At 45.0% G+C, this 12,827-nt stretch overlaps 1 protein-coding gene across 2 annotated transcripts in view; it reads right to left on the reverse strand.

The window, feature by feature from the left end:
- Positions 1 to 12,827, reverse strand: part of CNTNAP2 (contactin associated protein 2) — a 1,581,556-nt gene that overhangs the window by 51,470 nt on the left and 1,517,259 nt on the right. The window lies entirely within an intron of this gene.

Consider the following 12,827-nt stretch of genomic DNA (forward strand, 5'->3'; position numbering starts at 1 on the left):
GTTTAAATGGATTAAAATTAAAAGAAGGAAGGTATGTAAAAGAGGATATAGGTCTGGCATAGTGCCTCAATGAATTTTTTTGTTCAGTATTTACAGATGAAAATGAAGGAAAGGGACCTCAGTTAGGGAAAAAAGGCATAAATAATTCATTTGTTACATGGAAGTTTAAATAAGGAAGAGGTTATATTTCAACTGTTAAAAGTAAAGACAAATAAGTAGATGGAGACTGATGGGATAGACCCAAAGATATTAAAAGAGCTAAGTGTTGTACTAGCAAAATCATTAACAGATTTATTTAACCAATCATTGTTAACAGGAGTAGTCGCCATTTTGTCTCACGAACACAAGCAGCGGTACATGGTCGTCGAGTGTCTGGAATCGGCTACGCGATCCTGCAAACTCCGGAGAAACTTGCACTGTTGCCAGTTCCTTTACCAGACTAATTAGGAGAACGCCGTTCCAGAGAAGGGAACTACCGAACAGGAGAGCATTCACTCCCTAAAAGCCAGGGGGATTGTTCGTCGGTGTTCGCACAGGAACCCCCAAATATAGACCGGCCACTGCCCCTTTTCTTGTCAAAACTTTACCCGGATGGCGATTCTGTTACACCGAATGCATCTGAGCGCTGTGTGGACAAGTTGGGCGCTCAGATCCAGGCTATTCGGGGATATAAGATTTGTACTGTTCCTGTATATTTTAGATATGTTTTCAGGGTATTTTGTGCAATTTTGCATGATTTCCTGTAACTGAGAGTTAATTAAGTTATCCTTCTTTTGACTCAATTGATACAGAGATGCCTGGGATGGGTTTCTGTAATAATCAATGGAGACCCCATTCTGGGGGTCTGTGCATAAAAAGGCCGGTTGGGGCTCAATAAACCTCAGTTGACTCCCAGAACTGTGTGTTGTCTAGTTACTGGGGGAATGGGCTATAATCACTGAACAACGCTTTATTACAGCTCGAGACTTAAGGTTTAGTCTTGCAATTATCAAGTCAGGTAAATGACAAGTGGGCCATTTGTTTATACAAGACTGCTCAAAATGCAGATCCCCTGATGTTGTAAAACTACAACCTCAAAGATGTTTTGCATGAGGTTAGCATGATTGTAGAATGAAAAAGCACTATGGAAGCTGCAGTTTTAATACTTCTGGGGTCTACCTTACCATCATCCCTGTGCTAAAGCATATATGTATTATATATTGTATGCCACTTATAAATGCAACACGACTTTAGGATATTTATATCATGAGCATGACATTTTTAGCAGTATATTTAGAAATAATGTGTATAACATAATTAACCCATTAACGCCATTAGGGCGTACTATGCCACCCCACATTTAGTTAGCCTAAATGCCGTTATTGCGGCATAGTATGCCCTAACGATCGTGAGCGCTCCTGTGCCTGCAAACTTACCTGGATCGGCGATCCAGGTCTGGGGGGACTGCCTCTCGAAACAGGCATTCCCTCTGCTTCCATTTCAACTCTCCAGGCAGTGGCGTACATACCGGGGTCGCACCGCACAGAAACCGGAGCCGGAAGATGACGTCATCTTCCGGCTCTGGCATCAGTACGCGGCGCGCGAGGGAGCTGAAGAGGAAGCACTCAGGGGAGAGTGCTACCTCGCACGCGCGCCAGCCGGGTGACAGCAGGGCCAGCCTTGGGGGGGCCTATGGTGGCCAGCTCCTGGGCCCCCCAGGATAAGAGGCTTGCCTAGTGACATACATACCGCAGGACCAGCCAGCCGGGTGACAGCAGGGCCAGCAGCACCACTGGACCCCAGGGAATCCCCTCAGCTCTCCCACAGGTAAGGAGGCTGGGGGTATTAAATTTAAAAAAAAAGTGTGAGTGTGTGTTAGTGTGTGTGTGTTTATGTATGTCTGTCACTGAGTGTTTTTCTGTCAGTAAATGTGTGCGTCTGTTCATGAGAGTGTGTGTGTGTGTGTGTCTTAAGCACTTACCTTTCTCCAGCGCTGGACTCCCTTGGCGCTAAAACTAGAGAGGTTAAAACTAGAGAGACCTGGCACCCAGACCACTTCATTGAACTGATGTGATCTGGGTGTCTGTAGTGGTCCTTTAAGTGTATGTGTTTATGCATGCACCAGCGTACATACCACCGTCGCACGGGTCGCAGCCCTGTGACCAGGTGCCCGCCGCCATGTGTTGCGGCCCCAGCCCGTGCAGAGTAAAAGCGCGAGCAGGGGGGGCCCACGGATCAGTTTTCGCACCGGGGCCCCATGGGTTGTGTGTACGCCACTGTCTCCAGGGCCATGTGATCACGACGGACATCTCAATCACATGGCCGCAAAGCAGTCTATGAGACTGCCTGCAGGGGCAGTCCCCCTGAATAAATATATGAACACACACACACAAATCCTTGCACTCAAGCTCCAATATCCTTTGTAATGCCGGGTGCACAAGGCCTGGGCTCCAAATAATATAAACAGCAGCCACCCTCATTACTGCATATTAGTGATGTCCCGAACTATTCGCTGGTGAATAGTTCCCGGCGAACATAGCATGTTCATAGTGTTTTAAACTCTGGAACAAGATGCTCGCGTATGTGTAGCATGCAGACGGAAAAGACCTGTGCCTATATCTATCTATCTATCTATACACATATATATAAATAAAAAATACACATACTGGTTTCATATATATGGAAGTTAGATGGCCACCTTAACAGATAACCAACTGTTGAGTCTAACATTTCAAGTTAATCACTATATTGAGTTTAAATTCTATTTTCTCCTTTTATTTTTCCTTTTATTTTTTATATTGACTAATATTCAAGGTAATGTGCTGGACTATTTTTGCTTTATTTCAAATAAAAGTGCTGTTTTCCTTTGACATGAGGCTTAATTGTTCATTATTTAAAAAAAAGAAAAAATACAAGATAGAGAATCTACTTAGACACAAATTATTTTATTTCAAACATTGTAACTGCTACTTTGTCTTATTATGGATTTCTGTAAGCTGAGTTGTTTATGGCATGTACGGTAAATATGTATTATACTTCATCTTTTTCTGTCTCAATAAAAAAATATTTAAACAAAGATATCGTTTGCTGGAATTTGCAAAAACACTCTAGAACACTCTAGAAGGTGCTGCAAGTATCTTCTCAAATAGAATTCCAGGCAGAAAGACTTCTCCTAATTATTAGTATTTCCTTTCCCATCACAAGTAATCAATGTTATTATCATGACTCCTTGGCTAGACAGATACAAGGACTTACATATTTAAAGTGATTGTATGGCATAAGGATGTGACTGCTTACCCAGGTTACTAATATCTGACAAAAAATCTAATGGAATCATGGCATAATATGCATGGGAGGAAGTATGGAATAAGATTGTTTAAATGAATTGTGACAAACTCTCCTTACCCTGGACGTTTGTCACAAACTCCTGGAGAAGTCTGCTAGCTAGCCTCCTGCCAAAGGACAATGGGCCACATACAGAGACCCTGTTCGGGAGTTAAATCTCCCCAGGCTCCATTACCAGCTTTCCCTGGGTGCCCCTGGGTTTGCACTTTCACTTCATTCGAATGGAACCGAACACTAGCTCTTTGGCGGGCGTTCGCATGAAGAAACCCACAAATTGTTCCCAGCGGTACTTAGCTGCGATTGTTATGGAACTAAATTTGGCATAAGGACTTCATGGGTTCCCGGTCACCTCAGCGGGACTTAGTCGCGAATGTTATGGAACGGTTTTCGGCATGAGGTGATCGTGCGGCTCCCAGGCAACTTGGTCCGGGGTTTTGAAGGACTTTTGAATCCACCAGGCGAGCACTTTTTAGATGAAAGGTGCCTGAGACTGAGGGGAACAAACGCTACCCAAGACCCAGGTGGAGCACCCTGTATTGCGGCCACAGGAGTTGACTAGCCAAAGCACCACAAATGTCATGGAACTGTTTTGGGCATAGGACCATGTGTGCGGCCGGTCAGAACTTCCACACAGTGGCGTTTCCCCTACACTGCATGGATCAGTGCGCTATTTGGAGAACTTGGGCACTCAGATCAGGGCTATTTAACAAAATATAATTTGTGGGGGTTCCTATTTGATATGTATGTATTTTTTTATTTATTTTGATATTTTATGGTTTTATACCGAATTACTCTGACAACATTTTGTGGGAGTATTCTAGGCGTGTTTTACTGCATCCTTGTTTTGAATATAAGTAGGCCATTTGGCCATGATTAAACACATTAGTTTCTACCCTTCATCAAGTCTAGACTGATGTTTGGGGAATTGGGAGCTATAATCACTGCTTCACTGGGAATTTGGGAGAACTACAGCGGAAATTTCCAGTCGGAGTATAGGGGATCCGTTACATGAATTAAGTTCAATGAAGATACTAAAAAGCTTTTAGGATCTCAGTTTTCCTTTTTTTGCTTTTTTTTGTATTGAAAAAGATAATAAAAGATAATAGAAAAACAAATAGGTACTATCTGACCATACAGTGATTTGTGTTTACAAAAATAAAATGAAATTACATTACGCATGTTTGATCAGCCATCTTTCTGTCATATAAATGAAGACAGAATTAGAAGAATTTAGGTGCAAATTTCCTTCAAAAATTGTTTTCATTTTGCCATGAAAGATATGGCTGAAGGATTCCTATATTATAATAAAAATTTTGTATTCAAACCCCAATGGACAATAAGCAACACCTTGAAATAAATAAGGAAAGTGGACTAATAAAAACACAGGGTGCTTTTAATTTATAATACCACACACATAAAATAATGATTGAGCAGCACTTCACTGCAAAAATAGAAAATGTTGTCTTGATGTTCTGGCATGTACAGGGTTATTGTACTAACTAAAGTGTTAATTGTCAGGAACTCCTAGTGAATACAAAGTGAATTTCACATTTAAGGTCCAAAATACCCAAACAAAAACATTCTCAAGTTAGCTATGGTTCAAGTTCGGCATTTTCGGATTTAAATTTGAAAGCCACTTTCAATTCACTTTGAATTCCCAATAGTTGTCACTTCAGTGAATAACCTGTCAGAAGACATTGGAATGGCAAGAACATTTGGTTCTACTAAATAACTTTTCTCTAAAACTTTTTATTTTGTTTGGTATGTCCAGTGCTCATTTATATGACAGTTTCCTTTCGCTGAATATTGTCCATAGAAACAAATTCAGGTAAATATTCAAACCTAATAGGGCACCAACATAGGCCAATCAGTTTACTGCAAAATATATACATATAACATTAACATAGGTGAATTGCATGATGAAAAAAATGAAAGAATAAACATTGCATAATGGACAAAATGTTATTTTTTCATTCTTTCTTTCCAATAAATAATAATTTTGGTATCTTTATGAGGGATTACTTTATTTACAGGCATCACATTAGAGAGCTGTTGTGTTTAGTAGGGTGCTTGCTTATATGGTATCCTTAAAATTGGCAATCCTACATAAGGCTACTAAAAAGTGGTGGTTGTTGAAGTTTGAAGAGATGCCCTCTGTCTTGTTGGGCTCTACCTCCCTCTAACCCCAAGAGATGCCATGCCCTGTTCAAAAGCAGCTGCATCTCCAGTCATTAATAAAGGGGAGAATAGAAACTGTAAATATAATCATGACAGACATGTGTTTTGTTCTAACACACTTGTCAGAGTTCATACAATTTTCAATAAGTTAACATAGTTACATAATTTAAAAAAGTTATGTCCATCAAGCTCAGCCTTTTTATTAAAAAAATATTATTTTTTTTACGACAAAAACTGTGTTGTAGGAAAAAACTGTGGGGCATTGCCCCACTTACCCATATGGACCAGATTCCACTGGTACCAAATTAGGGAGCTATATACTAACCATCTCCCTAGTTTCGTATGGAGCTAAAATGTTCTTCAAAATTAAAGAGTTTGTGAACAGAGCTAGCACCTGAACAACATACAAACCTTTAATTTCAACTCTCCTTAGAGGACCCCAAAATGAATCTAAAGACTACACTCCTGAATGTGAATATGATGGGCATGTAAACAAAATAGATTAAGGTTTATGCACAAAGCTCAGAAGCCTGAGCAAAGAAGCCTGAGCAAAGGAAGCCATGACAGCCTCTAGATGGTAGTCTAGATAGGACTTAGTGACCGACCTACTTGGTTTAAATTATAAAAAGTTGTAATGAGCTGAGGATTATGCTCCATTGCAATAACAGTCTTCTGGTAGTTGAACTATTCAAGCCCCGTCTTGTTTTATAGTGACCCTAGGGTTCCCAACATTATAGTCTGTTTTATCTTTGTATTTAACCCATTACCAGAATAATTTTCTTTTTTTAAACTAGTGTATCATTACAGACCATTGCAGGTTTCTATTTAAGTCTGAAAAAAATCCCTGTAGTGTGGTCAGCTTCTTCAACACCCCTGCCTCCCCTCTCCCTTGATGGGTAGAATGCAGTCATGAGGCATAACCTAAAAAGTGCTGCAGAAAATAGATAAAGAGAAAGAACATAAATCCAAACATACTGTGAAGATGCAGAAAGACAAAACAGAGCTTTGGCATAGAAATACATAAAAAAAAAAAAAAAAAAAAAAAAAAGAATTGGCACAAAACTAGTAGCCTGTCCTTTGGTAAATCCCAGCTTAAGTCTGAAACAGTTTTGTTTTGCTCAGAAGTGCCAGTACAGAAAGAACCTAGAAAGAATCTAGGACAGTCATACATCAGACGGATCCCACCCACAAGATTGGTTCAGATATGAAACGCCAAAAAGTTCCTTCTGGTTCTGATGGTTCTGATGGTTGATTTGTCCTTTAGGCAGGTGTAGTGGATAACACATCTAGGCACACCAAGCACAAGTCCAAGTCTGGATCACCCTTTTAACTTAATGAGACCCTCAGAAACTGCACTAACAAACCGCAAATATGAGACCACTTAGAACGGGCAAAAACTCTTGCTTTTTGCTTTTCAGTTAGGCCCCACTTAGGTCACAAGATTTTGCTCATCTGTGTATAGCAGAGAGTCCTAGCCAGCAATGTAACACAGTGCATTAAGCTGTAGTTGTTCTGGTGACTATAGTGTCCCTTTAATAGGCTTGTGCTAATATTTTTAGCTTCAAGACTTTGGTAATTCATTCACAGCACTAGCTACAAAGTTGACACAGCAAAGTAGTTTGCCCAGAATGGTGAGAACAGGAACCAGGGGGTCAGAAGATCAGGATGCAGGAATGCTGGATCCCTGTGCACTGATGCAAAATAGTGGGAACTAGTGATGTCGCAAACATAAAATTTTCCGTTCGCGAACGGCGAACGCGAACTTCCGCAAATGTTCGCGAACGGGCGAACCGCCATAGACTTCAATAGGCAGGCGAATTTTAAAACCCACAGGGACTCTTTCTGGCCACAATAGTGATGGAAAAGTTGTTTCAAGGGGACTAACACCTGGACTGTGGCATGCCGGAGGGGGATCCATGGCGAAACTCCCATGGAAAATTACATAGTTGATGCAGAGTCTGGTTTTAATCCATAAAGGGCATAAATCACCTAACATTCCTAAATTGTTTGGAATAACGTGCTTTAAAACATCAGGTATGATGATGTATCGATCAGGTAGTGTAAGGGTTACGCCCGCTTCACAGTGACAGAACAAACTCCCCGTTTAATGCAACGCAAACAACCGCAAACAGTCCATTTGCACAACCGCAAACTCCCCATTTGCACAAGGTTGGATACCAAGCTAGCCATGTCCCGTTCCTTGTCCTCACTGATGTCATTGAAGGTCTCTTCCTCCACCCAGCCACGTACAACACCAAGGGTCCCCGAAAGGTGACAACAAGCCCCCTGTATTTTTTTTTTTAAAATGTACACTACTGTTACACCAGATATGAGTTGCACTGGTGTGACACTGTGCCCTGGCAGGCCCTGAAACGCACACGTGTGAAGGAAACTGACTGCTATTATTTCACAGTCAAATTTCTAGTTTTTTTTTTTAATGTACACTACTGTTACACCAGATATGAGTTGCACTGGTGTGACACTGTGCCCTGGCAGGCCCTGAAACGCACAAGTGTGAAGGAAACTGACTGCTATTATATTACAGTCAAAAATGCAAGGTATTGTGACACCAGATATGAGTGGTGGCACTGGGCAAGTGGGCATAGTATACGCTGTGAGCCTGACACACACGCTGGCAGGCAGGCAACTGCAATTAGATTACACAGGGAAAAAAAAGCAGACTGATGTTCTAGCCCTAAAAAGGGCTTTTTGGGGTGCTGTCCTTACAGCAGAGATCAGATGAGTCCTTCAGGACTGTAGTGGACACTGAATACACTAGCCTAGCTATCGATTTCCCTATTAAATCAGCAGCAGCTACACTGTCCCTCCTCTCACTAAGAATGCAGCTTCCGGGGGGCGGGGCCTAGCTGTCATGGAGGAAAGACGCACTTCGTGTGAGCTCCCTCAATATCTCACTTTAAGCAGCTATCAACAAGCGAATTTCACCCCAGAAGGGGATGACCCAGCAATGTTGCTCCTATCTGACCGACCCGACATGCTTAATAGCGGTCAGCAACTCGACAGAGTCTTACTTACCTCCGCGTGGCAAGTGTGGCCTGGTGCTCACTGGGCAGGAGAGGCGGCCGATCTCCCGATCCTGGGATGCCCAGGAGCAGCTACTTCCCGGCGGAGCTCTGTTACCCCCCCCCCTTCGGACCAGTGGGGGTTATCCCGGTCCACCCCTGAGAGGCTGTCTGGAGCTAATGGACGCACAGAGCATAGCCGCCCAGGCTGACATACTCATCTGCGACTCTCCCAATATGGCGGCAGCCGCTTGTCCTCCTGGTACCAGCAAAGCATGACAGGATATTGAGTCTAAGCTGGACAGACTCTTTAATCAATTTTGGAAGCAAATAACAAGCAGGAAGCCCCAACAAGCTCCACCACAGCCCCAACAAGCTCCACCACAGCTAAGCGAAGCAGGCCCCATTAAAATTCACCAACGCAAAAGGCGTCGAAGACGGGACCGGAGGCACAAACAGAAATGCAGAGCCTGCCCCACGTCAAGCACTCACCTCCACCTTAAGCCACCACAATCCCGCACCGGACGTGAAGCACCACCGGGACAGATCCGACCACCCGACAAAACAAGCTTCCACCACCTCAAGCCGCGAACCCGGCACTCAGCCAGAGACTTGCCTTTGCTGTTACCTTTGTTGTTCCAGGTATCAGGGACTCCCAGGATCTGCACCTGGCGCCCAGAAGGGATCGGATGAGCACAAGCAGTAAACAGCAGCCTGCCAAGCATGTCCCACTATAGCCGATCCTCCACACCATGTTATTCACTAGTCTCATCTCATGGGGCGACTCACACTTGATTTATAACTAGTGGTGGAGCTGCTGATATAAATACACAGTTGATAACGTGCAACAGAGGTGGCTCTAGACTTTATGAGGCCTTAGGCGAAACTCAAACATGAGGCCCCACTAACAAAAAAAGTCACATATACACATTGATGCACAGTTTACCTGTGTATGTGCCTGAGAGTGTGTCTGACAGAGAGTATCTTTGTGTGTGAGAATGTATGTCTCTGTGAGCATGTTTGCGTTTTTGTCTGAGACTGAAGTGTGTTGTGTGTATGGCGGGTGATGGTGTGAGGGGGGTAATGGTGAGAGGGAAAGGGGGGTGATGGTGAGAGGGAGAGCGGTGTGATGGTGAGAGTGAGCGGGGGTGATGTGAGAAGGAGGGGGGGTGATGTGAGAAGGAGGGGGCTTGATGTGAGACTGAGGGGGGTTGATGTGAGAGTGAGGGGGGGTTGATGTGAGAGTGAGGGGGGTGATGTGAGAGTGAGGGGGGTGATGTGAGTGAGGGGGGTGATGTAAGAGTGAGGGGGGTGATGTGAGAAGGAGGGGGTGATGTGAGAAGGAGGGGGTGATGTGAGAAGGAGAGGGTTGATGGTGAGGGTGGTGAGGGGGTGAGGCTGAGGGGGGTGAGGCTGAGGGGGGTGAGGCTGAGGGTGGTGAGGGGTGAGGCTGTTGGGGGTGGGGGGTGATGCTGAGGATAGTAAGGGGGTGATGCTGCGGGTGGTTGGGGTGGGGGGGTGATGCTGAGGGTGGTGAGGGTGGTGGGGGAGGGTTATGCTGAGGGTGGTGAGGGAGGGTGATGCTGAGGGTGGTGGGGTGGTGAGGCTGAGGGTGGTGGTGAGGCTGAGGGTGGTGGTGAGGCTGAGGGTGCTGAGGCTTAGGGTGGTGGGGGGTGCTGCGGCTGGTGGGATGGTGAGGCTGAGGGCGGTGACGGGGTGAGGCTGAGGGTGGTGGGGGTGGTGAGGCTGAGGGTGGCGGGGGGTGCTGAGGCTGAGGGTTGTGGGGTGCTGAGGGTGGTGGGGGTGGTGGGGAGGGTGGGGACGTTGAGGGTGGTGGGGAGGGTGGTAAGGATGAAGGTGGTAGGGAGGCTGAGGGTGGTGAGGCTGAGGGTGGTGGGGAGGGTAGTGAGGCTGAGGGTGGTAGGGAGGCTGAGGGTGGTGGGGAGGGTGGTGAGACTGAGGGTGGTAGGGAGGATGAGGAGGCTGAGGGTGGTAGGGAGGGTGATGAGGCTGAGGGTGGTGGGGAGGGTGGTGAGGCTGAGGGTGGTGGGGAGGGTGGTGAGGCTGGCTGAGGGTGGTAGGGAGGGTGATGAGGCTGAGCGTGGTGGGGAGGGTGGTAGGGAGGCTGAGTGTGGTGAGGGGTGAGAGAGCCTACCTTTAGTCCCTGGTGGTCCAGTGGGCTCCCTGGTGGTCCGGTGGCCACTGCTCCTGGTCTGCAGCTCCATGTAATCTCGCGAGACCATCAGAGCGTTGCCGTTGTAACCCGCGGCAATGCTCTGATTGGCCGGTTTTCGCAAGACACATGGTCTGCAGCTCTGCTTACTGCGGAGCTGCAGACCAGTGTCTGCGGTGGCTGGCCGGGCAGCCAGGAGGGGCCTCGCTCGTCAGTGACCGAGGACCTGACACAGTCTGCCCACAGGCAGTTTAGGCGGCCGCGAGGCCCCAGCCAGCGCGAGGCCTTAGGCGGCCGCCTAAACCGCCTAATTAGAGAGCCACCTCTGATGTGCAAGCTACACCCTAAACATGACAGCCATCTTTCACAACAATGTACTGCTATATACTCATATCCTCAGTGCAACTAGCCATGATATACGCACGTTCAGCCTAGCATGCTCAAATACAACACACTTCTGTCTAAAAAAAAAAAAGAATAAAAAAATAAATAAAAAGAATGCAGGTTCAGAATTAATCCAAATTGTATGCTGTCTAGGAGGTGGAAGGGTCTGGGAGGGAGGATCTGCTGCTGAATGGCTGGAATGTGTCTGCTGACTGCGAGGTACAAGGTCAAAGTTTACTCAATGATGACGAATAGGGGGCGGACCGAACATCGCATATGTTGGCTGTCCGTGGTGAACGCGAACATGCTATGTTCGCCAGGAACTATTCGCCAGCGAACAGTTCGGGACATCACTAGTGGGAACTGATGAGAAACTGATCAATGAAAAATTTGCACAAGGACTACAATAATGTTATACTGGAACAAATGAGCAGAAACCAGGAAACGGACACACTTCTCTAAAAAACATGATTAGAAGCAGGGGTGCAACTAGGAACCACAGGGCCATGGTGAAAGTATCAAATTAGGGCTGCCTTATTGCCCCTGCTTCCTTCCCCTAAGCAAGAAACCTGGTTAGGATGTGTGCAGTGGCTGAATGTGATTTTGTGGGGGTTGGCTGAGCACGATTGTGTGTGGATCACTGGTGGTCTAGTAGGTTTTTCCCCATGACTCCTCCACAATACACATCAATTAGGGCTCAAGCAAGTAGTGGGATATATGGGAAAATCTAGGACTATAGGCTAGAGCAGGAGTCTGTACCAGGCAATAGCTAAGTGGCAGTGGTCTGATTGACTCCTATGACGAAACCTGAGATAAATGAGTTGAGCTGCAGCCTGCTCCAATCCCTAGGCCCAGGGATGTTGTTAAAATATGAAGCGGCCCTGGAAAAACATTATGTCAACACTATAATGTATTATGTCATATAGTATAATTAAACATTTTTTTTAAATTAGCGCCAGTGCCACCATCCAATGTTGAGACACCCACCCTTAGCTGCCAGCCTGCCACCCTCTGTCTGCTGTGGTTGTCCTTGCTTTAGGGACTCTTACTAGAGCAAGGCAATCCACCATGCTGACAAAGACTGGTACAGACTCTTTATACACCTTTTAGCCCTCCTCCTCCTTTCTGTTTTCTTGCACCACGGCTGTATATGAGCTGGAGAGACAAGGGCCAGGACAGGCTGACAGGCTGATTGCTGGACAGGATCTGTTTTTTCTGGGGCAAGAGCCCCAAAAATGGTATGGTCCTGGCAAAAGTTGCTAACTTTCTAACATTGTTAATACTATCATGGTTATACTCTAAAGTGTGAATGATCAGGAATTCAATTCACAATGAAAATGGATTAATCACTCTGTACTATAGTAAAAAGAAATTTCAATAGCAATAGTTATACATAAATAACTCATCTTTTTTTTTTTTTTCTAAGTAAGCTATAGACATAGTCTGGCTATATAGCCTTAATTTCGCCATATTGGTTTTAATAGGACACAATTCAGTGTTTATTAACAAAATAATTGAAGTGGAAAAAAACATCTGTACTATGTTTTCAGTTTGATTGTTTTGGCCTAAAATGTAAAATTCAGTTTGAATTCACCTTGTAATCCTGGCAACTCACCAGTAAATGACCCTGCATATGTCTTATATACAAGGTTAGAGACTTGCATAGGTAGCCAATACATTTCATGGCCCATGTTCTTTAAATGCACACAGATAACAAGTAAACAACCTGATTTAAATGTTTATAT

This window comes from Pelobates fuscus, chromosome 4, assembly GCF_036172605.1.
Source record: "Pelobates fuscus isolate aPelFus1 chromosome 4, aPelFus1.pri, whole genome shotgun sequence".
NCBI lineage: Eukaryota > Metazoa > Chordata > Amphibia > Anura > Pelobatidae > Pelobates > Pelobates fuscus.